Source organism: Pelobates fuscus, chromosome 3 (assembly GCF_036172605.1).
Source record: "Pelobates fuscus isolate aPelFus1 chromosome 3, aPelFus1.pri, whole genome shotgun sequence".
In the NCBI taxonomy this organism is placed as follows: Eukaryota; Metazoa; Chordata; class Amphibia; order Anura; family Pelobatidae; genus Pelobates; species Pelobates fuscus.
In genome coordinates this window covers 249,970,504-249,996,714 of record NC_086319.1, presented here as the reverse complement: position 1 = coordinate 249,996,714, position 26,211 = coordinate 249,970,504, and positions in this window count along the sequence as shown.

Below are 26,211 nucleotides of genomic sequence, written 5' to 3'. Positions count from 1 at the left end.
CATGGTACGCGTACCCCCAGGGGTACAATTCAGTGCACTTTGGGCCACCTGATACACATGTGCCTTCAGGGGTGCGGTCGCGCGCTGCAGCGCTTTAATAGTGCGATCGGACTACTGTGTTTCTGCAGCCAGAGCTAGGAGGAAGTACCAGCTTGTAACTACTTCCTCCCAGCTCACACACAAAACAATGAGAGGAGGGGGCAGGGCAGGCAGACCAGAGAGCAGCAGGAACCTAACTCCCACCAGACCCAGACAGTCAAAAGGTAGGATTTGTGTATGTGTGTGTATCTGTATGTCTTTGAGTTTGTTTGTGTCAGTGTATCTGAATGTGTGTATCTGTATGTCAGTGTATGTGTCTGTGTGTCAGTGCGTCTGTGTGTGTATCTGTATGCCAGTGTGTGTATCTGCACATCAATGTATGTGTCTGTGTCTCCATGTATGTTATGGTATGTGTCTTTGTGTGTATGTGTATCTCAGGGCTTGACAAATCCCAGGTCGCCATGGTGACTAAGAATTTTGTCCTGGTGCTTGGAATATGTCGGCTCGGAGCGGCAAGGGAGAATGCAGGTGGCCAACCATGGGGGAGCAGAGGTGGGCGGCCAGCCAGCCATTAACATGCAGTCACACACACACACACACAGTTATAGGCAAACAGTCACACTCACATGCAGACAGTCTCTCTCTCACGTACACACACACACACTCACAGGCAGACGGTCTCACACACACAAACACAGTTACAGGCAGGCAGACAGTCACACACAAACACACACAGTTATAGGCAGGCAGACAGACACACACACACTCACATGCAAACAGTCACACACACACACACACACTCTCTCTCTCTCACTTACTTACTTTCAGTATGGGCTGGAGGAGTGGATTCTCTGAAGTCCCTCCCTGGAGTTTGTTAGTTGCGGAAGCAGGGACTCCTTGTTTCCCCTCCATGTGCAGTGGTAACAGTAGCAGGTGGGAGCCGTGTTAAGCTCCGCCCCCACTGCCAGTTTGGCTCCGACAGTCACACCCACACATACAGTTACAGGCAGCATCACACAATCACAGGCAGACAGTTACACACACATAGTTAAACAATATGCAACAGTGCCAGTGCGTAGCGCTTAATAATAGTCACTTACTCCCCAGCTGTTTTCTTTTAGGGGTATGTAAGGTATTCGGGTATTCTTTACTTTGAATGCAGTATGCTCCTCAAAAAAAGCAAAGAGAAAACAGGGAAAACTCGCCCTGGTGTTGAAATCCTTATGATAATTGTGTATAAAATCAAATAAAGGTGAAGATTGCTTCTCACCTGGATCAGAGCCTGTAACCTGGCTCTGAGTGTAATAGCCTGTGAGTCCTTTTAATGGGATGACTCCTTCCCTCTTTAGCAGGATAGAAGATGTACCAGGTGTATGTTAAACATTAAAACTTTTATTCTACAAATTGTTAAAATCTTAAAATACATACATAACACTGGTATCAGTCCAAAACGCGTTTCGCCGATTCCTCTCGGCTTTATCAATTGATAAAGCCGAGAGGAATCGGCGAAACGCGTTTTGGACTGATACCAGTGTTATGTATGTATTTTAAGATTTTAACAATTTGTAGAATAAAAGTTTTAATGTTTAACATACACCTGGTACATCTTCTATCCTGCTAAAGAGGGAAGGAGTCATCCCATTAAAAGGACTCACAGGCTATTACACTCAGAGCCAGGTTACAGGCTCTGATCCAGGTGAGAAGCAATCTTCACCTTTATTTGATTTTATACACAATTATCATAAGGATTTCAACACCAGGGCGAGTTTTCCCTGTTTTCTCTTTGCTTTTTTTGAGGAGCATACTGCATTCAAAGTAAAGAATACCCGAATACCTTACATACCCCTAAAAGAAAACAGCTGGGGAGTAAGTGACTATTATTAAGCGCTACGCACTGGCACTGTTGCATATTGTTTATGTATATAGTGCACCTGTTTGATTATGTTTCAATAGGATTGGAGGGTTCCTATTTGTGTGTGTGAGCTGCTACACCAAGAGCACTTTTTTGGAAATTGTTTTAAGCGCCTATTTAGCACAGATCACTTTGTGAATTTGTTTACACACACATAGTTATATGCAGAGAGTCACACATACAGTCACAGGCAGTCACACACACAGTTACAGGCAGACAGTCACACACAGTCGCAGCCAGAATGCCATGCACACAGTTACAGGCAGACAGTCACATATACAGTCACACACACAGTCACAGGCAGGCCGTCGCACACACACACACACACACACAGTCACATTCAGACAATCACATATACAATCACAGGCAGTCATACACACAGTTACAGGCAGACTGTCACACACAGTTAGAGGCAAACAGTCACGCACAGGCAAACAGTCTCACACACACAGTTACATGCAGACGGTCACACATACACAGTTACAGGTAGACAGTCAGTCATACACACACACAGTTACAGGGAGATGGTCACACACACACAGTTACAGGCAGACAGTCAGACATACACAGGGTGGGGCCCTGTTAAGATCCGCCCCCACTGCTGGTTTGGCTCCGCCTCCAACACCGTATTGGTTCCACCCCCACTTTCCTTTCATGCGGCCAGTTTTGAATTGGCTACATTGCTGGTCTCTGCTTGTGTGAGCTGTGTCGGCCGCCCGTTGCCCCAGTTCCCATGGCAACTTGAGGCCGCACAACTCACACATACTTGGCCCTAGTCTTGACACCCCCCTTCCCTGGTGGTGGACCTCCCCCCTCTGTGTCAGTGTGTGTGTCTCTGTGTATTTGCTTAATCATTTGCTCCATTACCGGAGAATGAGGGCAGGGTTCTTCTAGTATCATAACTACTATGTAGTGGTTATGATACTTGGAGTAACCAATTAAAGTCAGAAAAGAGACAACTAGTGGAATGGTTTAAATGAAATGCAGAGATCAGGGAAGAGAGAGATGTATTTAAATAAGTGGTACTGAGATTGCCAAGAGAAATCGTGTAGAGCAAAAACATGTGCAACTCCATCTCATTGAGGCATCACTAGCCAGCTTGGAACAAGAGTTCTGGATGGCTAATGTAAAGTGAATCCCATGCAAATTGGGGTGTGAGACCAGACAGCTAATAGTGGTACGTCCACCGCTCCATGTTGCCCATGGCCTCCTTTCAGGCCCCCCTCCCCGACCTACAGTCTCCTCCAGGGCAGAATGACATCAGCCACAAAGGATTGTGGTGCAGGAAGAATTTGGCTAGGCGCTGGATGGAGGTGAGGTTTAGCTTCTTAATAGCTTTTCAAACTTCTTTGTTTAGTTTTTTAATGAGGGTGAGTAACCCTTTGAGCGAATGTAAAATGGGCTCTCAATATGTCATCTGTGATTATAATAAATCCTTTGCATGCTGGGAGCTCTAGTGTAGTGATGAAGAACCACTTGCTCTCCAGTTGTTGTTGGCCATTTCCCATAATGCTCAGCCAGCCATATGCTCTTGTCTATTTACTCCTAGATTGTTATAATTGGTCAGATTGCTGGGTGTGCTTTGTAGATGTCAGTAAACGCTTTTTTTTAAGCCTGAAGCTCTGTCAGTTTTGTAGACAAATACATTAAAGACACAAGCATATTTATAAAAATGTAACTAAAGTAAAAGGAGAGAAGGACTGAGGCCACATACTTGGTAAGTCATATACCTGTTCTACCAAACAAAGACAGACAATTAAATGCAGCATATTTTTCTTTTTTGCTTTTGTTGGTTCTATTTTTGCCTGTAGAGTATTTGTTCACACAGTTAAACATACAAGGAAGATTATCTGTCACGGGAGTGTTTTTTCTGCACACTTGATATTTGTGTTAGTTTCACTGTAGGAAGTACACCTTGACCGGATGGGGGATTGCTGCAGGCTGAGAATGAAAGAGCATTATTTTTAGCTGCTGCTGCTCAATGAGCTGTTCATTTTCTCCTAAATGACTAAAGCAAAACAGCAACACAGCACTACAGTTTAACAGAGATTAAAAACCAGACAATTTATTATGGCTTTTGGGACAAGGAAGACTATTATTATGGTTTTTAATTATTATTTTTTTGTTTGTTTTTGCATCGTGTTAAAAAAGTGTTGTTTAGAATATATTAGAATTTAATGTGTTCTTGGATATTTATAAAAAAAAAAAGTTTAAAAATGTACATATTGAGCAAAATTCGGGTTTATAATTATTCAGTAAACCTGGGTCTCTCTGTCTTCTTATCTATAATCTTTAAAGGAACACTTCACTGCAAAATCAGGCACTCAGTATGATAAAAAGGATAAGGGCAGCAGTAAACTTACAAGGCCACTCCAGGACCTTAATGTGCTTCTTCTTGAGTCACCCTTTTTTTGACCTGGCCGTGTGTTTTGGGTCATTGTCATGCTGGAATACTGCCCTGGTTGAGGGAAGGAGGTTCTCACTTAAGATTTGATGGCAAACTTCTGACAGGCCTGTACATGTGCTTTTCTTGAGCAAGGGGACCTTGCGGGCGCTGCAGGATTTCAGTCCTTCATGGCGTAGTGTGTTACCAATTGTTTTCTTGGTGACTATGGTCCCAGCTGCCTTGAGATCATTAACAAGATCCTCCCGTGTAGTTCAGGGCTGATTCCTCATCATTCTCATGATCATTGAAACTCCATGAGGTGAGATCTTGCATGGAGCACCAGATGGAGGGGTTCTCGTAGAAATCAGCACTTTTAAAAACTAGGGGGTTAAGCTAAGATACTCCTCACCCATTAAGCACTTCTACAAGTTGGAGGTACTTATGGGGTATGGATTGGTCCTTTAAGGGGTTCCCTTTCCTGTGTGGGACTTGTCTGCCCCCTAGTTTCTGTCATCTTGTAATTTAGCACAGCTGAGTGGTCCTTGCAGCTAGCATGTTCTGTCAGAACTTGCTTTGGTGTTTTGAGTTCCAGTAAGGAGAGCATATGACATTGTGTTTTTTATATATATATATATATATATATATATATTTATTTGTGCTCGGAATTTAATACGTAATGGATAGTGTCTGAGATGAAAGTTAGTTGTGGTGTGCCGAAGGAGGGCCCACCAAGGAGAATTGTAATGCTGTAAGGGTGAAGGTGGGTGGGGACAATCAACTTGAAACAGAAAATTGCACGAACCGCTTAACGAACAAACCGGGTAAGTATACACGTACATAGTTTGTTTGTCTGAACAAACGGTAGACAAGAATTTAACAAAATTTACGTCAGAGTTTACACGAACAAGGGTCGGCAGTTTAGACCGCACGAAGGACCCACGAAACGTAAGTATAGTCAGCGTTCAACTAATTTAGTCGCAAGAAACACAGAAGTGCACGAACGCGTAAGGATGCACGAACAGGTAATGTATAAGTAAACGGGAGCCTACCCTTACGTTTTTAGGCCCAAATGGAGGGAAATACCTGAAAGCTATTTCCCTCACAAGCTTACGTGAACATGCCGGTCTCGTGACCGGAAGCCGGATACCGCGACCGGGGAGAAGCCGGGTGGCAGGGCTGCAGAACGGATGGAGGATTCAGCTGGACACCTCTACTGCTGGAGACTGGAGCTTTTTGGCGGGAAGCTTGTACCGGAATTGCTGGTTGCTATGGAGATAGACAGCTAGCAATCAACTTGAACGGCAGAGGTGAGTAGGGGCTGGGAGTTTAAGTAGGGGACTTACTCCTCCCACAAATTCAGGCCTAATGGCTTTTCTACTTGTGCTCAGAATTTAATACGTAATGGATAGTGTCTGAGATGAAAGTTGGTTGTGGTGTGCCAAAACAAAAGTACGAGATAGGCCTGTAAATAAAAGAGGGCAAAAGAGAAGTTCAAGGAAAAACACACTTTATTGCATTCATTACATAACCAAATTCCTGAAGGCTTGGCGAAGCTCTCTTTCTGGTCGTGGTATGTACATATGGTATATGGAGGATTTCCATCGACCCAGTCACTTGATGATGTGGACCAGGGTGTTTGTACTAGAGGCTGATGAAGCGGCTCCTATGCGGAAGGAGTGACCAGAGAACGAAGCCGGGTTGTAACCCAGTTTTGCCAGTAAGGTTCTGACGTGCGTTGTGAATTTAGCAGTGGTTAGTGGGTGCCCTTGTAGTAGTAAGAGCGGAGAGTCTGGTAAGTGCGTGTGATGAGTTGAACATAGGTGGTCTAGTGCCTTAACCGGACATCAAGCATTATCAGTGGGAAAGAGGGGAATGATAGTGGGGTGTAGTAAATGATTTGTTTTGGTAGATGGGAGAGTAAGTAGGTAGTGATCCTCCACCTTAGTAAGGTGTGAGGTTTTGAGGCTGTGTGTGATATCCCGTTGACAAACAATGGTGAATTCTCTGGGTCTGAGGAAACCGTAAAAGCTAGATAAATTGCAGACTTGATCACCAAGTTCGTGTTGGGATCGAATGGGGATTGAGATACCCTTTAAGACTTTCTTGATGGGGTATGATGACAAGAAGGGGGTGTTGTTAGGGAAATTAGTGAGACTGTGGTGCTGAACCCCCCGTGAGGTATAGTTTAATGGTATTGTGAGAAAGTTTTAAATGTAAGTGGCAGAAGGAGGCAAAAGCCACCATAGTTTGAGTAGAAAAATCACCTTGTAATCGAAATCTGCTGTAAATGTATTAAAAATGGTAAGTGCCCTACTGTAGGTGACAGCTGTGTTAGGTGATAGTGCTTGGTGTGTGAGAGTCCTAGCGTGGTGCATTAGTGCGTTCAATCCAGGTTGAGTTTGTGAAACCGCGGTGTCCTGGATGGCTGACAGTGGGCCATAGGGAATGCCTGGAAGAATACCTGGAATTGAGAGCGAGATAGAGCGTCAGCGGCCGTGTTGGGCATACCCGGGATGTGAAAACAGACTAAGTGGAACTGGACAGATGCTGCCAGCCAGGTCAGTTTGCGAATCAGCCGCATGATGGTAAAGGAGGATGAGCGCCCCTTGTTTATGATATCGCAAGCTGCCGAGTTGTCGAAATAGCATTTTACTGCCTTGCCGGACCAAATAGGGCTGAAGTCTCCCTGAATCCTGGCAAGGCATCCGTCTCAGCAGGCCAGTGACCCCTGAACCAGTGATTACCGAAGACAGCTGCGAAACCTGTGTTGGCTGCAGCGTCTGTGTGAATGATGGGTGAGGAGTCGGAGAGAGGGGGGATAAACATGGAGATACCGATCCACTCAGAATACCGTTCCAATGAAATTGGGCAGGAGTCCAGTACCCCGTGAAGCAGACAGAGAAGCCTGGATATGAATGACCTTCCCTGCGGAATGATGCACATCGCAAAATTTAGGGACCCCAATAGGGACTAAAGTTCCCTTCTGGTGCATGCATCACTCTGCAGGAACATGTCTATCTCCCCTCTCAAGCGGACCAATTTGTCGGGGGGAAGGCTAGCGCGGAAGGTACCAGAGTCCAGCTCGATCCCCAAGAAGGTGGGGCTGATGGTTTTGGAGGGTGATATGGGTACCCTGAGTGTGGAAAAAAGTGCTGAGGATATTGGTGGGTGTACGTGCGCCTGGTTCTATCACACACCTGAAAACGTTCAGAAGCAGCCAGCATAGAGTTTCTGCGAATATATCAAACAGTTTAGGGCTGCTTCTAGACCCGAAAGTGAGTCGTGTGGAAAAATAGTATCTGTCTCGCCATTTAACACCGTGCAAATGCCAGAGTGATGGGTGCATGGGTAGTAATTTGAATGCATTTGTTATGTCCATTTTGCTAAGCCAAGCGTTGCTACCAGTTGAAATGGTGGATTGTATTGCATCGTCAATTTTTACGTACTGTAGTGAAAATTATTTTGCGGGTATGAGTGAGTTAATGCTGGGAACAAAAGAGGAGTGCGGTTGATAAATTGATAATCAGGCATTTTTTATTAGAGTATTTGTGCAAAGCGAGGAAGAGAGATTCTCTGTGGATACTGGGTCTTGGCAGGCTGACAAGAGGTTGGGACATTCAAGCGTGCCTGAGGGGATGGATTCAGGACCCGTGAGAAAACCCTGCGTGAACCCTGTGGTCAAATACTCCACCAAATGCCTGCTCGGATGAGATCTTAAATAGAAAACAAGGTTGTCGACATTAATGTCGGTTAGTCATTTGTTAGGGGACAACCTGGCCGGGCACATGGTCTTTGTGTGTGCCCTGAAGCAGATGGAGCAGATGTGCAACAACCTACAGGCGCTGAAGCTGCAGGACCCGGCATTAAAATTGTTGCACACCTGAGCTTTGCCTAAGAAGGAGATGGGTCTACCCAGTTTATCCCGTTGACCACCCGCTTGTTTAATGTGAGGGGTGAAAGTGGGTTGAGGGGTGGGAGTGGAGGTGGATGGACCAGCTTCAGAAGGGCACCAATCAGCCGTATGGGATGTAGAATTACATACAGCACAAGACGGGGGCCTCAGACCAGCAAAGTGGCGACAGAATAATTCAGTATCCATCTGACACCAGTTAATTCTAATATTGAACTGCTTCAGATGGGTCGCCGCCTTCGCTGATACCGATTTATGGTAGTCGTAAAAAGATGAGCCCCCATACTTGATGCCCAAATCCACCACTTTATGAAGATAGAGATCTAGTTCCTCTCTCCTGTGGGGATATACCGAGCAAATGACGTTGCGGTATATCCCGAAGGCTATTACGAACTGCGGAATGGATAATTTCTTATTAAACTTAGGATCTCTGGTTTTAAGCACCATTAAGATATCCCTGTAGTTATATGCTCGGTTCTCCAACACATCTTGAGAGGCTATAAGTAGTGACACCAGACACACATCCTTCCCTTCTAGGATTTCTTTCCTAATGGAGTCTGGGACGGAGTGAGCTGGTGACACAAAAGGTGACGTAGCTGTTGCGGGTGCTGGAGGGGCCAGGGAGGTTACCTGGGGAGGCGATGGCACTCTCCACCTTACATAACCTGATGTTCAGGGTCTGCAGGTTGGCAAGGGTGTCCCGAGTGGCCGTGCAAGTGCCTGATGGCTGTCCTTGAGAGCTAGTGCCTGGCCTAGGCTCGGGGGCCTGATTGGTCAGAAATCTATAGTTTTGCCTTTCTAGCCATAGCTGAAAAGGGGATGCCCCTGAGCCTAAGTTTGGCCATAATTTTAGGAATAGTCCATGCTCTCAAGGACATAGGAGTAGAGGGGGCGAGAGATTCGCCTGGAGACTCGGGTCTGATGGGAGTGAACAGAATCTCTTCGGCAGACAACTCGTTGATGGGAGCTGATTCTTGAGACATTCTAGAAATGAGTTAGTGAATTAGATTTAGTAGGGGCGTAGGAGAGAACAGACGGGGGTATGAGGGGGGTTCCTTAGGTGAACAGGACTGTAAGGCTAGTGCCAAAGCGAAAAACCTAACTGTGAACCAGTGACCTGCTAGTCACTGACAGATGTTGATGTGTTTGAGCGGAACGTAGGGGCGTATGCTTGAAACGTTAAAAATTTGTAGGCAGTAAGAGATGGCTATAGGAGCGCAACGATCCTGAGGTGAGGGATCTGAATGATTAGTCCGAGACAGGGACGAGTTTATGCTATTGAGGGAGGCTGATTGAGGTCTTAGGGTTAGCAAGTGCTAGTAACGAGCGGGGTACCAGGTTAGGTAGGTTGAGTATGTTCTTGCCTGATTGAAGTATGAACGTAGGCCTAAGTAAAATTTTAGAGAATTTAAACACAAAAAGGACGTAGGACTGTGTGATAATCGTGATAAGTAGAGACCACGTCAGGTCTAGTGTGATGAGTAGAGTACTATACCTTGATTTGTTGTACAGGTACTTGGATGAGCGTAAGTGGTTTCTACGGAGAAAACCAGAGAAGGCCTAGAATAATGTTGGAGCTAGGGATTAAAACCATCATACAATTATTAAAATAGAAGCGGTTATAACAGTATATATTAATTAACAAGTTCCCCCAGAGGACCGTGTTAACGGGACATAAATGATACGAGAGTAGAGGGGCCGTACGTTTGTGACAAGTTTAGAGTGAAGGCTGCCTGAGGCCTTGACATGATTGAAACTGAAGTGAGTAAATACTATACCTGGATTGTAAATACAAGAACTTGGATTTGACAATTTATGCAGTAATACAAGACAAACGGACAATCTGTGGAGACCAAAGAAATGTAACAGAGCTAAGATTAATTTCTGCGTAAGCTATAGAGAAATAGAGAATAATATGAAATGTAGGGTTTCGGAAATTCCCCCAGAGGACCATGCTACATATTAATATATATGTTCTGTGATGGCATACGGGGTTGGCATGGAGTTGGAAAACTCCGCCAAAGTAGTTGGGTGTCAGAAAACACAGACGGATATCTCAAAAAAGGTCTCAGAATAAATAACTGAGTTCTGAGATAAAGTGTCATACATCAGCAGCTAAGTGTCAGGGTGGCGGTCCGATGCCCGGGACCCAGACACTGTCCGGGCGGCGGTCCAGGACCGGGACCCAGTATGTCTGATGTTCAGAGTAGGAGTCACAGCGTGGAGGTGGATTAGCAGGGTCTGGTGCAGGGTAACCGCACGCTCCCTGGTGTTAAGCACCAGCGTTTGTGCAGCCACATACCAAGACCCTGAATCAGCTTCAGCGGATACCAGGAACTAGGAGCATGGAAATTAAGCAGACCTCCCAGGAGCTTAATAGGGAGGCTCTGCAGCAAGATTGTATCCAGTACTAGAAACAAGGCAAGACTAGAGATAGGCACCAAACATGAAAACAAGACAAAACTAGGAGAACCCAGAACCAGAGAAGGATAGTAAGCTAAACCCAGAACATATACACAAGACATGAGGAAAACATGAACATAACATGGGCATGACTGGACAGGACTGGGTATACAAACTAAAACAAGACAAGATAACATAGGTAAAACAAGAGGAGAAATAACTAAGTACTACATATGGAAATTATGGGGATTTAGTCACACTATATGATCATACATTGCATAACCCTGCCAACAACGCCAATATACCCCATATCTGGCAGGTCCTACACTGCCTAATGTATACTAAAACAACCAAAAGACATATATAGCACGTACCTGCAAGAAAGGGCAGAAGCCTTGAGGAGCTGCCTGCAGGAACACTGAAACAGAGTAAATGATGGAAAACAAACGGGTGTGGCAACATAAAACAAACATTTAAATGAAACCTGGAGACTGGGAAATCCAGGGATGGATTACAGGAATGAACCCAGAAATCCCAGCATAAAGAAAACCAGACATAGAATAGAAAACCAAAAACCAAGAAAAACTAAACAAGAATTGTAACAAGAGTACTGGATACTAGAAGCCAAGGCCAGGCATCTCCACAGAACAGAGCAGGACATGGCACTAAGTAACCGAACGGGTAAGTATATATATATATATATGTTCGTTTAGTTCGTACGAACGAAAGCTGATAATTTCACAAACAGGGGTCGGCAGTTTAGACCGCACGGGGGACCCACTGAAGCTTAAGTATCGTCTACATTCGACTAATTCCGCACGAACACCAGAAGTGCACGAACCGGTAAGTATGCGAGGGAACAGATTTTTTTTAGACAAAAAGAAAATTTCACGAACCGCTAAATGAACAAACGGGTAAGTATACATGTACATACTTTGTTTGTCTGAACGAACTGTATTTACGCCAGAGTTTACTCGAACAAGGGTCGGCAGTTTAGACCGCACGAAGGACCCACGAAACGTAAGTATAGTCAGCGTTCGACTAATTTAGTCGCAAGAAACACAGAAGTGCACGAACGCGTAAGGATGCACGAACAGGTAATGTATAAGTAAAAGGGAGCCTACCCCTACGTTTTTAGGCCCAAATGAAGGGAAATAGCCGAAAGTTAATTCCCTCACAAGCTTACGTGAGCGTGCCGGTCTTGTGACCGGAAGCCGGATACCGCGACTGGGGAGAAGCCGAGTGGCAGGGCTGCAGAACGGATGGAGGATTCAGCTGGACACCTCTACTGCTGGAGACTGGAGCTGTTTGGCGGGAAGCTCGTACCGGAATTGCTGGTTGCTATTGAGATAGACAGCTAGCAATCAACTTGAACGGCAGAGGTGAGTAGGGGCTGAGAGTTTTAGTAGGGGACTTGCTCCTCCCACTAATTCAGGCCTAATGGCCTTTCTACATATGCCAGTTTTACACATCACCTGATTTTAAACCAGCAAAGGCAGACTCTAAACAGAGCAATAGAGCACTCTCTATCCCAGGACTCACACAATGCCTCTCTGTTATACCAGAAGCAAGGTGTCTGTGTTTTTGTGGGGGAGGGCAGGGTGGGGAGGGGGAGAAGGAAATGAAAATGTGATGGGAAAAGGGACACAAGTAGGATATATCAGAAAGTGGGACAATAGGGGCCAAGTGGAAAAGAAATGGTAGGATTGACATAATATGTAAAGATCGAGTGGCTATGGGTAGAAGAACAAATGTGGGGAAAAGAGGGTGGCTATGGGGATAAGAACACAAGTAGGGGAAAAGAAATAGGGTGAGATGGACACAAGGAGGGGAAGGGGGTGAATAAGGGGAGAGGGACACAAGTGGGGGAAGGGGAGTGGATATTGGGAGAGGAACACAAGTGCGATAAGGAGTTGTATTTGGAAATATGGACACAATGAAGGTGGAAATGGGGAGAGTGACAGAAGTAGGGGGAGGGACACTCCATACAGCAATTGACTGCCTGTGCAACTGAACCAGGACCCAGAGTGGCATGGTGGCCCTTCAGGGTTCAGGGCGCAAAAATACACATTGTGGTTGTACTGTTATCCTCTGTTACCTTGGTAGTCGGGGAGCACAGAAGGTAAGCCCTCTTCCTACCGACTATGAGCCTTAGCCTGGAATGGAGTTCTCTTTTGGGGATGCAGTTACATGAGGGCCATTTTGACTGCTTTCCTCCCTGGCTTGGATTTGCCATATTTCGAAGGTTGGGCTACCCTTGTTGTAAAAGTAGATTTATATTTCCAGGTTTGTTATGATTCTCCATTGCCCTTTGTTGGTGAAACCGAAAAATGCATTGTAGGCATAATCACAATATGCAAATTAGGATATTGTAAAAACTGACAAGTTTCCCAATAATTTGGAAAGTTGTAATTATGTTATATTATGGAGGCATTATTATGTTGCTTGTTCTTCACATTATGTATGTTATTTATATTTTTATGGTTTCCACCACATGCTGAAAGGCTAGTCCTAGTTCAAAATAAACTATTGTATGTTTGTTCCTTTTGGAACTGTTTGTCCTGTGTGGATTTGTTCAGAGAACCCAGTAGCAGAGTCTTCAGACTTATCGTCTGGCTGACAGGTCACTATAGCCTGGGACAAGTCAAAAAGAGAGCTAGGCCTGAGAGCCACAAGTTCCTAAAGGCATGAGCTAATTACATTACAGGCAGAGGTGTGGATACCTGCCTGGGAAAGAAGTGGAAAAGACAAAGGCGGAGAAGACGAAACCTGCCTGGAAGAAGAGCACTGCAGGCTGGTCATGTGGAAGAGTTCCTGAGAGACCTCAGACAAGCTACAACCCTGTTGCAGTGAGGAAGCGGACTCGATCGGAGTACGAGAGCTCCGGCATAGTGGATTTCTCCCATTTATGAAGGTGAGCAAATAGAAATGCAAGAAATCCACAATGTCCGTGACTTACGAGCTTTGAGCGTCTAGTTATACTGTCTATGCTAGTTACTGGGCTTGAGGCAGGGAGGAAGAAACACAGCTGTCAACCGAACAAAGTAGGCTGGCTGAAATTTGCGGTGGGATGGGCAGTAGCCAGGGAGCGGGGAGGATGAACTCTGCCTGGCAGATGTAAAATGCCAAGGTAGGTAATGCTAACACCTAGCCTATGTAGATATGATTATGTTAAAAACTGTGTTACCAGACCTTAGAAGTGGCCAGACTTAACACACAAGAGGCAAAAGAATAGTCAGTGTTAGCTGAAGTCAAGAACAAGAGAAAAGCACAGTAACTATAGAGAAAGCCGAGTCAAAGGGAAACGGAGATCACAATACGCAAGATGGGCTGGATCAAAATACAAGAAAAACACAAAAATAAATTAGCAATGTACTATTAGGACTAGAGAAACCACAACAGGGGGCAAGACAATGGCCAAAATCAGTTATTTATTTGTAACGGCACCCCAGGTATAAAAGGTTAAAACCGTTTAGCAGATGTTCCCTTTCCAAAGATGAAGGCAGCTACTGAATCCACCAATCCGCCGAATTGGAAAAACCATACGAATGATTTACACTCCAAACAGCCGAACAGGATAAGTATACGAATAAATCCCCCCCAAGTACGAGACGAGGCTCTGTATAGTTACATAGTTACATAGTTACATAGCTGAAAAGAGACTTGCGTCCATCAAGTTCAGCCTTCCTCACATATGCTTTTGCTGTTGATCCAAAAGAAGGCAAAAAACCCAGTCTGAAGCGCTTCCAATTTTGCAACAAACTAGGAAAAAATTCCTTCTTGACCCCAAAATAGCAGTCAGATGTCTCCTTGGATCAAACAGCTATTACCCCACTAATTAGAAATGATATCCCTGTATGTTATGTTTTTGCAAGTATTTATCCAATTGCAGTTTAAACATCTGTATAGACTCTGACAAAACCACCTCTTCAGGCAAAGAATTCCATCTCCTTTCTTCAAGCCTAAATGTGTGACCTCGTGTCCTATGTATAGCCCTGTTTATGAATAGATTTCCAGATAATGGTTTGTACTGGCCCCGAATATATTTGTATAATGTTATCATATCCCCTCTCAGGCGCCGTTTTTCCAAACTAAAGAGATTTACATTTTTTAACCTTTCTTCATAACTAAAATGCTCCATTCCTTTTATCAATTTTGTAGCTCGTCTCTGCACTTTTTCTAGTGCCATGATATCTTTCTTTAGAACAGGTGCCCAAAATTGCACAGCATATTCAAGGTGTGGTCTTACCAGCGATTTATAAAGAGGCAAAATTATATTTTCATCTCGAGAATTTATGCCCCTATTTATACATGACAAATTCTTACTGGCCTTAGCAACGGCAGATTGACATTGCATATTGCTACCTAATTTATTGTCTATAACAATTCCCAAATCCTTCTCGTGTGTGGTTATCCCTAGTTCACTACCATTTAGGGTGTAAATTGCTTGTGCATTCTTAACCCCGAAGTGCATAACTTTGCATTTTTCTACGTTAAATTTCATCTGCCATTTTAGTGCCCAGTCCCCCAATCTATCCAAATCCCTCTGCAGCAAGGCAATATCCTGCTCACATTTTATTACTTTACAAAGTTTTGTGTAATCTGCAAACACTGATACATGGCTTTCAATGCCCATTTCAAGATCATTTATAAATATGTTAAATAGAAGCGGTCCCAAAACAGAACCCTGAGGGACACCACTTACCACTTTTGTCCAGCTTGAAAATTTACCATTTATGACAACTCGTTGTACTCTATCCTTAAGCCAATGTTCTACCCAAGAACAAGAATATTCATCTAGACCAATTTCTTTAGTTTGAAGACTAACCTATTGTGAGGAACCGTATCAAATGCCTTGGCAAAGTCCAAGTAGATCACATCCACTGCAATACCCTGATCTATATTTCTACTTACTTCTTCATAGAATGCAATTAGTTTAGTTTGACATGACCTATGTTTCATAAAACCATGCTGATTATTGCTAATAACACAGTTCTTCCCAATGAATTCCTGAATATTATTCCTTAATAGCCGTTCAAATAATTTCCCAGTCACAGAAGTTAAGCTCACAGGTCTATAATTTCCAGGCAAGGATTTTGAACCCTTTTTAAATATAGGAACAATATCTGCCTTCCTCCAATCCTCCGGTACAATACCTGAAACAAAAGAATCTTGAAAAATTAAATACAGAGGTTCACTTATTTCCCCACTTAGCTCCTTAAGTACTCGTGGGCAGGGCCGGCCTTAGGGGTGTGCGAGCTGTGCGGCCGCACAGGGCGCCATGGTGCAGGGGGCGCCCTGCGGCCGCATAGCTCACACGGCATGTCTGTTAGCCGCAATGCTAACAAGACATTTGCCTTGGGCGGCATTTTCCAGGGGGCGGCAAAAAAAGCCGCCCCCAAATGCCCAAGGCAAATGTCTTGTTAGCATTGTGGCTAACAGACATGCCTGGCTGCTGGGCGGTCGGGCGGCGCTGGCGGGCGGCTGGCGAGGGAGCACTTCCTCTGAGCTGTATGCTCAGCTCCCTCGCGCGCCGCAGAGTGAGGCTGGGAGCCGGAATATGACGTCATATTCCGGCTCCCAGCCTCACTCTGCGGCGCGCGAGGGAGCTGAGCATACAGCTCAGAGAAAGTGCTCCCTCGCCAGCCGCCTGCCAGCGCCGCCCAGCAGCCACTGGACCACCAGGGAGAAATAGGAACCCCCCCCAGCATTCCCAAAGGTAAGGAGGCTGGGGGGGGGGTGTCTAAACAAATTTAAAAAAATGTGTTAATGTGGGTGAGTGTGTGTGTCTGTTAGTGTGTGTGTGGGTGTGTGTGTGTGTATGTTAGTGTGTGTGTGTGTCTGTTAGTGTGTGTGTGTGTGTGTGTGTGTATGTTAGTGTGTGTCTGTGTCTGTTAGTGTGTCTGTGTATGTTAGTGTGTGTCTGTGTCTGTTAGTGTGTGTCTGTGTCTGTTAGTGTGTGTCTGTGTATGTTAGTGTGTCTGTGTATGTTAGTGTGTGTCTGTTACTGTGTGTGTGTGTCTGTTAGTGTGTGTCTGTGAGTGTGTTTGTCTGTTAGTGAGTGTGTGTGTCTGTCTGCCTGTGTGTGTGTGACTGTTTGCCTATATTTGTGTGTGTGTGTGAGACTGTCTGCGCGTGTGTGTGTGAGACTGTCTGCGCGTGTGTGTGTGTGACTGTCTGCGCGTGTGTGTGTGTGACTGTCTGCGCGTGTGTGTGTGTGACTGTCTGCGCGTGTGTGTGTGTGACTGTCTGCGTTTGTGTGTGTGTGACTGTCTGCATGTGTGTGTGTGACTGTCTGCATGTGTGTGTGTGTCTGTCTGTGTGTGACTGTGTGTGTGTGGCTGTCTGACAGTGTGTGTTTGACTGTTTGTCTGTGTGTGTTTGACTGTTTGTCTGTGTGTGTTTGACTGTTTGTCTGTGTGTGTGTGGCTGTTTGTCTGTGTGTGTGTGGCTGTTTGCCTCTGTGTGTTTGGCTGTCTGCCTGTGTGTTTGTGTGTGGCTGTCTGCCTGTGTGTGTGTGGCTGTCTGCCTGCCTGTGTGTGTGTGTGTGTGTGACAGGGTGTGTGGGAAGGGGTAAGGAGTGGGGGAGGGGGGGGGCGCTGTGAAGATTTTTTGCACAGGGCGGCCAAATGCCTAAGGCCGGCCCTGCTCGTGGGTCTATACCGTCAGGCCCCGGAGCTTTGTTTACATTAATTTTCTTTAATAGCTGTAGCACCTTGTCTCGAGTTATCCAATCACAAGTTATCTGCAAAAATGTTGCAGCAATCATTTGCATTTCTCTTGCCATAGGATCCTCATTAATAAATACTGAAGAAAAAAAGTTATTTAAAATTTCTGCCTTTTCCTGGTCTTCATTGACTAACAGACCCATCTCTGTTTTCAGTGTACCTAAACTTTCATTTTTTGTTTTTTTAGAATTAATGTACTTGAAAAAATGTTTGGGGTTGGTTTTGCATTCTTTGGCTATCAATTTCTCATTTTCTAGTTTAGCCACTTTAATTGCCTTTTTGCAAGTATTATTGGCTTCCTTATATCTTTTTTTTTTTTTTTAATTCTTTATTTTTGTTATGCAGGTAGGTACATTGTTAAGTCAAGCGCCACAACAGCGCACACTTTGAGTACACGGATAACAGTTCTATCTTATCCAAGAAGTATGCTGAACAATAGGTAGTACATAAGGTATATAAGGCTTCCTTATATCTTATATAGGATGCCTCTGATTTGTCCGATTTAAATGCTTTAAAAGCCCTTTTCTTATTTTTAATCTCTTGTTTTACTTCTCTACTAAGCCACATTGGTTTTAATTTGTTTCTTTTATATTTATTACCCAATGGTACATACTGTGAAATGTACCTTTCTAATATTTGTTTGAATAGTTTCCATTTATCCTCAGTGTTTTTATCACTAAGGAGTTTATGCCAGTCGATATGTTGTAGAGCTGCCCTAATCTTATTAAAATTGGCTTTTTTTAAATTATACGTTTTAATATACCCCACGTGCTTTTCAAAAGTGACCATATTGTGATCACTATTTCCCAAATGCTCCCCTACTTGAATGTTGGTTAAAAGATTAACATTGTTTGTTATAACGAGATCCAGACAAGCATCCTTTCTAGTTGGTGCTTGTACCAGTTGTGACATAAAGGTGTCATTTAACACATTCAAAAACCGGATTCCCTTTGCTGAAGTACTAGTCCCTCTATCCCAATTTATGTCCGGGTAATTAAAATCTCCAATAATTAACGTCTTACCCCGATTTGCAGCTTTACCAATTTGCTCTAACAGCAGTTCTTCCTCATTAATATTTACATTTGGTGGTTTATAACATATCCCAACCAATAACGTATTTCCCTTTGTTTGCCCCAAGCAGATATCTACCCATAAAGCTTCCACATTTTCCTCATCACACTCCACATGCCTAAGATTTGACTTTATTTGACAGTCATGTGTCTCATCCCACCATGTTTCTGTTATGCCTATTATATCGTATTGTTTAGTGTATGCTATTGCCTCTAGTTCCCCCATTTTGTTATATAGGCTCCTTGCATTAGTAAGCATACATTTAATATTACCATGAGTCATTTGTACTTTTTGTGAATTATCAATATTACATACCTCCTCTGTTCTGAACTTCCCCCTCCCCCATCTCCACCCCCTTTGTTCTGAGCTAAAGCCCATCTCATTTCTATCCTATCTCCATTTTCTAGATTGCTTTCACCCTCCCCCCCTACTACTAGTTTAAAATCTCCTCCAACCTTCTAGCCATCCTCTTCCCCAGCACAGCAGACCCTCTTCCGTTTAGGTGCAATCCATCACGACTATACAGGTTGTACCCAAGCGCAAAATCGGCCCAGAGCTCTAAAAACCCAAAACCCTCTTTCCGGCACCAAGACTTCAGCCACGCATTGACCTCTCTAATCTCCTGCTGCCTTTCTGCTGTAGCGCGCGGCACAGGTAATATTTCTGTATTGAGGGTCAAGCAAGAAGAGATGTTTTAATGAAACACTCTGCTTTTATGCACATTTTACACACATAGTACCGCCCACAGGGTTTTGAAGAACAACCTATCAAACACATAATATACAGTAAGACACTCCCATTCATTCCCACAAAATCCTCCCCTCTGCCTGTGATATAATTACTGTACACAATGGGTTAAAGTAATTATCACAGGCAGGAAAAATATACTTTTTATACATGTACTGTAACTTTAAAACTATACATTCAATCTCCACAAAAGTCATATATTATTAATCAGTATACTTTAAATATAAACATATCCAAAATTCAGGCCATTCCTTCCAGGGTTTAAAAAGTTAGCTGGAAGTCCTTTGTGAACGACTGTAAGCACATTTTCATGCCGAAGAGTTCCATAGATTTGGGCTGTGCAGTCGGTCAATTTCACACTGAAAAATGACGTGCGTTCGAATCGCCGAACGGGACTTAGTCTCCAGCCTCAATGTCGAAGTGGAGGAGAAGGTACGGGTCAGCGGTGTTCGTGCAATTGGGTAGCCGAAAACAGTTCCATAGATTTGGCTGCACACACTGCTGACCGCGTTCGAATGAATTAAGATGGGTGCCGCCACGTGTTCGTTTGCACGAATGGCGGCCACCCAGTGGTTGGTAATTTACCTACAGCAACCTCCCAGCCTGGGAGGTAAATTAGCCGCCTGCTTCCACTTCTGGGTGGTCCGCCTATGTAATACTTGGTTCAGTAAGCTCCATTTACTGAACCAAGTGGGAAAAAGCCATGTACACAGGATTTTAACAGACTGGGGACACCGTCCTAAAGGAGCATTATCCCAAACCAGTTTGGGAACACTGGGGATACCATCTTAAAGGGGCATTGTCCCAAACCAGTCTGGGGACACTGGGGACACCCTCTTAAAGGGGCATTGTCCCAAACAAGTCTGGGGACACCGTCTTAAAGGGGCATTGTCCCAAAAAGTCTCAATATGCCCACAGACGGTTCTTAAAGGGCCATACACCCCAGGGCCATAATCACAGGGCAAGAGGCTGGCAAGCAGGCCTCTCCAGGACCAAGTGGTGAAGGGCACTTATACATTTTGAGTATATGAAATAATTTGTGTTGTCTCCACACTCTAGAAGATAAATGGACATATAAAATGATGTGATCTTGACAACCTATCATCTCAAAGTCAATGCACTGGTGCTGTGTTAATAGAAATAGGGATGTAGCAACAAACTTGTTTTCCTGACACTATAGGGTTAATAGCCCCCCGTTCCTCAGAGCCCCCCTCCCTCTGGGCTGAAGGGGTTAAAAACCCTTCAGCCACTTACCTTATTCCAGTACCGGGCTCCCTCTGTGCTCATGAGCTCTCCTCCCTCTACCAACGTCAGCTCCGATTGCGCATACGCGGCCAGAGCAGCGCGTGCATTCAAACCGCCCATAGGAAAGCATTACTCAATGCTTTCCTATGGACTTCAGCGTGTCGCATTGAGGATCGCGGAAACGGCCTCTAGTGACTGCCAGGGAGACAGCCACTAGAGGCTGGATTAACCCTCAATGTAAACACTGCAGTTTCTCTGAAACTGCTGTGTTTACAGCTGCAGAGTTAAAACTAGGGGGAACTGGCACCCAGACCACTTCATTGAGCTGAAGTGGTCTGGGTGCCTATAGTGGTCCTTTAACCTCTTAGGTTCACCTAAATAGGAAAGGTTTATATGGTCAGTAAGAATCATGAGTGGAATAAGAGAACCCACCCAGCAGATGTCACACATTTATTAAAGCCAATATGATGGCTAGTCGTTAGGCATGTGCATGGGGAAAATTTTCGGTTCGGTTCGGCAATCTGAAATTCAGAATTTTCGCAATTCGGGACTTAGGCAATTCGGCACTTCAACACTTCGGCAACTTCGGAACTTCGGCACTTCGGAACTTCGCCACTTCGGCAGTTCGACACTTCGGAAATTCGGACACTTTGGCACTTCACCACTTTGGAACTTCAGAACTTCGGAACTTCGGCACTTCGACACTTTGGAACTTCGGAATTTCGGGACTCCTGCACTTCGGGACTTCTATTGCAGCCGCTTAGTAGATAACTCCCTAATTCCCACGGTATTAGAGACTTATCTACCAAAAGGCTGAAAGACCTAAATTGGTCTTTCAGACAAATTTACTAATACTAAGTAAAAATGACTTCGTATTAGTAAATTTTGCCCCTACTCGCTATAGGGGCATGTTTAAAAAAATAAATAAAAAATAGGCCCCCCTGCGGGAGGGGGTCCTTAAGTAAAATGATGGGGGGGGGACCTATTGTCCTCCCCCCCGCCCCCACCCCTGAGCGGTGGGTGGGGGCCCTAAATAATAATAAGGGGGGGGCCTAATGTCCTCCCCCCGGCCCCCACCCCTGAGCGGCGGGTGGGGGCCCGAAATACTAATAAGGGGGGGACCTAATGTCCTCCCCCGTGGCCCACACCCCTCAGCGGAAGTTGGGGGACCTAAATACTAATAAGGGGGGACCTAATGTCCTCCCCCCTGGCCCCCACCCCTGAGCGGTGGGTGGGGGCCCTAAATGCTAATAAAGGGGGGACCTAATGTCCTCCCCCTTGGCCCCCACCCCTGAGCAGCGGGTGGTGACCCTAAGTACTAAAAAGGTGGGGACCTAATGTCCTCCCCCCTGGCCCCCACCCCTGAGCGGTGGGTGAGGGCCCTAAATACTAATAAAGGGGTGGGACCTAATGTCCTCCCTCCTGGCCCCCACCCCTGAGCGGCAGGTGGGGGCCCTAAATACCAATAGGGGGGAGGACCTATTGTCCTCCCCCCCAGCCCCTACCCCTGAGCGGCGGGTGGGGGCCCTAAAAAAATGTCCCCCCAGGTGACTACGGGTCCCCAAACCCTTAGTCACCCCCTCCCCACCCCAAAAAAATGATCCCCCTACCTACCCCCCTCACCCTAAAAATAATGAGGGGGGGACCTTTAACTAAGAACCTGTAAAAAAATAATAAAATAATAAATAACTTACCATTCGATGTTTTCTTTCTTCTAAAATCTTCTTTTTTCAGCCCCCAAAAAGGCCAAATAAAAAACCATAATAACCGACGCAAAAAAAAACCCCAAAAACAGCGCAAAAAAAAATAATCCTTCTTCACCCATGGAGGGCTCCGTGCAGACTGAGCTCTGCAGGGCGGGGGAAGGCTTATAAAGCCTTGCCCCGCCCTGCAATTAGGCTCAGAGCACTCTGATTGGTGGGTTTAAGCCATCCAATCAGAGTGCTCTGACAGGTAAATGAAGAGACTGACAGGTAAGTCTCTACATTTACCTGTCACAGCACTCTGATTGGTTGTTTTGAAATCCACCAATCAGAGTGCTCTGTGTCATTTTACACAGCGTGGGAAAGTTCTTTGGAATTTTCCCACACTCTGTAATTTGACTCATAACTCTCTGATTGGTGGATTAAGTAACCAATCAGAGAGTTATGAGTCAAATTACACAGCGTGGGAAAATTCCAAAGATATTTCCCACGCTCTGCAAAATTTTATTGTTTTTCCAGCAGGGCGTTGTCCCATTGCTCCAGGGACATGTTTAAAGTGGCTGCCATGCCAATCCCTAAATTCTCCGATGTGGTCCTCAGCCCTTGTTATTGTCTGTCCCCTCCCTTACTTGTAGTATTGCAGTCACTTTATTGTTATTAAGCTTGTAGTGTAATTGGTTATTGTGACAAACTCCCCTTCCCACGTGAGTTTGCCACAAGCTCCTGGAGGAGCCTGCTTGCCAGCCTCCTACCCACAGACTATGGGCCCTGCAGGGAAACCTGTAAAAGACTATTTAACTAGCTTGGTTCGTGTGATTCTCCTATGCTGCAGGAGCTATGGACCACCCAGGAGCTTGTTAAGCCTAATGGATACATTGTAACGATCCTAACCGTAGTATTCTAATGGTTCGTCTGGGTGCCTGCCGTTCGTATGCCGTTTGTATGGATATGTTGGTCACTCAGATCGGGGCTATCAGGAGATATCATTTTAGTGGGGTTTTCATGTAGTTTGATGGTACTTTTGGGGTGTCTTTGAAATGTGTGTTTTTTGTGCCTGGAGATAATTGAGTTTTGTCCTTTTCCTGACTCAATTATCTCCCAGGCATAGGGGAGGGATTATCCTGTTTTTGTTTTGTTTTTTTTAAATTCTTTATTTTTGAGTGCAGAGTTAAATACATGTTTCAGCAATGTCACATGACATGAGATAGAGTATAATATATATCGCTTCGAGTATGCATGGTATGCTGCACTTTTTTTTTTGGAACAGGAGTAATACGAATATACAAACAGGCTTATTAACATTCAGAGTAATCTTGTTTAGTCCTAGCTGGAAATGCATGTCTGTAATTATATAGGCTTGCTAGACATGTGGAAATGGGTGAGTGTAAGAATGCGTCCCGTGTGCAAATCACATGGAAGGCTCTATAGTAAAAACAAAAAAGAAAAGAAAACAGTACATTCTAAGTAAATTTGCGTTTACAGTACTAAGATCATTATGTAACCTGAACGTTATTTTCATTTGCTGGGCTATATAATCAAACATGCTATTCTATATGATAGACACAGTAAGCTGGTTTAAGACTTGCTATCTAGTATTGTAGTTTACTAATAAACGACCTGTTGCTGAAAGAAGGGTCTGCTGTGTCTAGAGCTTGGTCACAGCATCTTAACAAAAAAGCAGAGACTTAGTGATTAATCTTAGGTACTCGTAGCATATCTGTGTTTCAAGCTAGGTTCTGCTATATCATCCCCAGTGGCAACACTGGCATGTCTAAGACTAACGTTAAACTGGTTAATTCTTCGTGTACCACAATATTTCAAGAGGCTATCTAGTGCTTATAGTGTCAGCTAGCATGCGACTTAAATACTTCCCAGACAGCAAACAAAGGAAGCTTAGGCAATGGTATGCTGAAACCACAGAGGTCCATTAGGTAGGGACGCACAGGCTCTGCTATGCGGGACCGCTGGTATGGTCACACGGGCAATTTAGCTGGTTCCTCTGCTTATGGCTCACTCCCACGGAGGTGTAGTGCTTATGGGGTCCCTTCACACAGGCAGATCTGGCTGAGCTTATCACATGTGCCCACAGTTCTGGTTTAAAGTGTGGCCAGGAACAGGGGTTCCGTCTTGGTTGCTCTGCCTGAGAGTGAGTCTTTGGTGCGAGGGGTGTCCCTCGGTGGCCCACGGCCTGGGTAGACAGTAGTGGGGGCCCATCTTGTGTACCTTAGACGAAAGCTGGATCATTCAAAGCGTTCCTGCTAATTTTTGGTGCCAGAGTGGGGGCTCCATTCTCTGCTTAGTGGCTTTAATCAGCCTAAGTGGTCGCAGTTTGTGCTGTCTGCGGGTAAGCCTGCGTGGGCCACGAGTTCCCTGTGTCTGCAATGAGGTGCAGGATCAGCTTGGTTGTAGGTGTTGGGGCAGTTGTACCTGCAGTCGTTGGGTCTGCCGTGAACAGGTGCCCGCGAGTCGCCGCTCATAGTTGGTGGCTTAGTTCCCCTTCTCCTGTGCCTGTGCCATGAGGTCTTGCCGCCATTTTAAGGGCTGAGTTGTGTTGCCCAGGTGTTGCAGCTTTGGATCAGCCGTGCAGCCGCCTCCGCTGTGGAGACCGGGATAACCCCCCCGGTCCAAAGGGGGGGTGAACGGGGCCTTGGAGGCACTAGAGAAGCCGCAAATCAGCAGTGGCCGGGATTGAAAGCGAGGCAGCGGCCGTCCGCCCCACTCCCCTCCCGGGTAGGCCTCAGTCTCGAAGTCCCCGAGCCTCTCACCAGGACCCAGAGTCACCCGGTATCAGGTGCTCTAGCTGCACTGGGACACTCCAGGGTCTTGTTCCATGGGCCTCCAGGGTGTTACCAGCTTTGGGAGACCGGTATGTGGCTAAAAATAGCCATTTCCCTCAGGAGCTGTAGTGACCTGCAGCCTGCCAGCATGGCCGCCCGGCCCCGCCCCCCGGATTATCCTGTTTTGTGTGGGAGTGCCATGGGCATGCTTGTCTGTGTACAGAAATGTATAAAGGAAAGCCATCTGGCCAGATTAAATCATTCCAGCTTGTACTCCCAGAACGTCTGGTTACTGAGAGGGGAAAGGGCTAATCACTACTCCAGCTTGTTCCAGTGTGGAGGACTACAGCTCCCAGGACTGTGTGAGCTCTGTTACAGTTATTATCCCATTCCATACTTCTATTGGTTGACTTGAGCTCACTGTGCTGTCTGGGAGTGGGTTATGGTGGAGGACCTGGAAGGGAACTATGTGTACCACTGTAAACCTACTGTATGTAATTGAGACTGTGGGGGTATAAATAGATGTGCTGTTTTTCAGTAAACCAGAATTATTGTGCTTCCCTACACTATGTGTCATCTAGTGTTTCGGGGAAAAGCTATAATCAATGAGTGAGCACTTCCTGTCAGTCCGGACGGTTACAGGAAACTGATGTTCCTGTACTGCGGACCGGAGCTCGGCCACGCTATACTGAAGGACTGACAGGAGGGAGCGCTGTCCCTCTTTTCTTGCGTGCCTGGGCACGGTGCGCCTTTATGGATGCACCGGCCTGGGCAGTGCTGCAGCCGCCTGCTAGCATTTCCTGCTGCTCTATTACATTGTCTGCCTACCTTTAAGTCATCTGAAATAATTACCCCTAAGTCCCTTTCCTCAGATGTTGAGGTTAGGACTCTATAAAATATTCTGTACTCTGCCCTTGGGTTTTTATCTCTAAGATACATTATCTTGCACTTATCCACATTAAATGTCAGCTGCCACAACTCTGACCATTTTTCTAGTTTGCCTAAATCATTTGCCATTTGGCTTATCCCTCCTGGAACATCAACCCTGTTACATATCTTTGTATCATCAGCAAAAAAACATACCTTACCATCTAGGCCTTCTGCAATATCACTAATAAAAATATTAAAGAGAATGGGTCCAAGTACAGATCCCTGAGGTACCCCACTGATGACAAGACCATGCTTTGAATGTACTCAATTGCCTGGCCAACAGAACTTCACTGGCCCGCACAGAGACTTCAATCCACCATCAGTGCCTGACCTTACAAATACTCCACTGGATGAATGGGC